The sequence below is a fragment of the Berghia stephanieae genome, chromosome 2, assembly GCF_034508935.2.
Source record: "Berghia stephanieae isolate SIO BIC M18660-M18661 chromosome 2, UCSD_Bste_1.3, whole genome shotgun sequence".
Taxonomy (NCBI): Eukaryota; Metazoa; Mollusca; class Gastropoda; order Nudibranchia; family Aeolidiidae; genus Berghia; species Berghia stephanieae.
The window spans coordinates 78,576,598-78,579,097 of NC_088361.1; the positions used below are offsets into that span (position 1 = coordinate 78,576,598).

Here is a 2,500-nt window from a genome sequence, read left to right on the forward strand (position 1 = left end):
TTGGAAAATAAGGAATTAAAGGAGAACGCTCACTTTAATTACCACAAAATATAATTTAACATTAAGAAGCACCAAATATATTTGGAATAAACTATGAGAATGTTTACATTCGTGTTAAATGAAAAATACTGATGAAAATTTATAAATGATTTTAGTTAGAAGTATTTTGTTAAAAATCATTGCAAGAATGATTATACAAAAAAAATGTGTGTTTTACTGGTTAAGATGGTTGTGAGTTATAAATATGTATCATTATAATCATTATGATTAAGATGACAACAATGATGATGATGATGATAATGCATTTTTATAAAATCAAACATTTATATAGCGCTGTACCCACTTAACACACTCAGAGCCCGACACAAATGGTCCCTTCCAAACAGCAACATTTAACATTTAAGACATGACATCACACCTGTGAGGAGATATACAGTATTCTTCGACAGCGACGATGTTGACAAAGACCATTTTACACTTTAGTACATTGAGAAAATATGACTATAGAGCCACTCTCAAGGTGTCAACATTGTTGTTTGGAGCTGGGCTCGAACCTGAGACATACCGGTCTGAAAGCGAGTGTCATAACACAAGACCCCAAAGTCGCACAGGTTAAGTGAAGAAGTTAAGAATTCAATAAAAGGAAATCAGAAAAATGAGCTATATATACAATAAAATCTAAACACTTACAATTGAAAATGACAGATGCATGCATCAAAAATGTCAATCTTTACTTTAAGGATTCGATCAGAAACAATTGATTTGTAAAGTCACCACTTTGGAGACAGTTGGCACCACAGCTCTTGTCAATGAACAATTGTTTGATCCAATATTCTCCCTGAAATAGAAATCATTAATTACCATCATTCTATGCTCCTTCAAGTACTGGTTACAAATGTAGCACAGCATGCTATTACGCATGATAATTCATCTAACGACCTTATGAACATAAACAACAGGGTAGCTTGAATGATTTTTTTTTTTAATTGAAAATATTCGTCTTTAACATTAAATCAACATTTAACACACTTGAGAATATCAATTGTCTGTTAACAATTGTTTTGTCTTCTGTCCTATGTTCAGTACCTTAACTTTAACTTTATGCCCAGTTAGTGTTATCATTATCATCATCATCATCATCATCATCATCATCATCATCATCAACATCATCATCATTATCATCATCATTTTTTTCAATTATCATCATTATCGATGTTATCATTATAATTATCATTATCATTTTTAGTAGTTGTAGTATTAGTAGTAGTAGTAGTAGTAGTAGTAGTAGTAGTAGTAGTAGTTGTAGTAGTAGTAGCAGTAGTAGTAGTAGTAGTAGTAGTAGTAGTAGTAGTAGTAGTAGTAGTAGTAGTATGAGTAGTAGTAGTAGTAGTAGTAGTAGTAGTAGTAGTAGTAGTGGTAGTAGTCGTAGCAGTAGTAGTAGTAGCAGTAATAGTTGTTGTTGTTGTTGTATCATCATCATCATCATCATCATCATCATCATCATCATCATTTATTATTATTATTATTATGATTATCATTTTTATTATTAATAATAATATTATTATTATCAAAACTATCATTATTATTATTATTATTATTATTATTATTATTATTATTATTATTATTATTATTATTATTATTATTATTATCATTATTATTACTATTACTGTTGTTATTGTTGCCAGTTCTTGTCATATTTGTTATTATTCATTATTGCTAATTCTTAAACAATTTTCAAAACATTCTCAAAGTAAAGAGTTGGCTTTTACTACAAAATATAAAGAAGTAGAGCCATTTATTAAAACTGTATCTAGTTAAATATTTGAAACAGTTGATATTAACATAATAATGTGTGGTCTAAAAAGTAAACAAAGGCTGTTTAGTTTTATCCAACGTTATAAGAGAAATTCTAAATCTAATTATGATAAAACCATTCATTTTACGTCATGGAAAGAATTTGCAGGTTCGTTTTTGTTTTTTTGAAGGGGGTATATTGAATTTTAATAGCTAGAGGTGCCTACAGGAGTCAATACAATGGAGATAAAGATAAAGGGAGTAACTCTGAGTCAGATTTACTCCCTTTATCTTTATCTCCATTATATTATTGAATTTACTTTAGTTTTGTTTTTGTTTTTTATTATATTGTGTTGTTGGTGTTGTTATATTTTGTCTTATTTCTCTTTTCGGGGGGGGGGGGGGGGGGGGGGGTTGTGGGGGATTTTGTTTGTTTGTTTTGTTTTGTCTGTGGAGGGGTATAGTTTTTTATTTTTATTATTTTGTTTGTTTTGTTTAGTTTTGTTTTTTGTTTGTTTTTGATTTGTCTTTTTTGTTTAGTTTTTTGTTGTTTTTTTTTTTTGTGGGGTTTTTTGTGTGTTTTTCGTTTTTTTGGGGGGTTTTTTTTTGTTTGTTTTTTAGCTTTCTTTTCTTTTTTTTCTACAATCACTAAAGTTATTTGATATTTTGATACGTTAATCTGAAGTAAAACTTAAATAAAGGTAAT

The 2,500-nt window shown here is 28.8% G+C and overlaps 1 protein-coding gene across 7 annotated transcripts in view; it reads right to left on the bottom strand.

The window, feature by feature from the left end:
- The window catches only part of LOC144965587 (uncharacterized), a 212,852-nt gene that overhangs the window by 209,791 nt on the left and 561 nt on the right, over nucleotides 1-2,500 (bottom strand). For all 7 annotated transcript variants that reach the window (XM_078901101.1, XM_078901091.1, XM_078901090.1 and 4 more), the window contains exon 2: nucleotides 691-838. The gene's annotated coding sequence lies outside the window, so the exon portion shown is untranslated. The remainder of the gene's footprint in view (nucleotides 1-690; nucleotides 839-2,500) is intronic.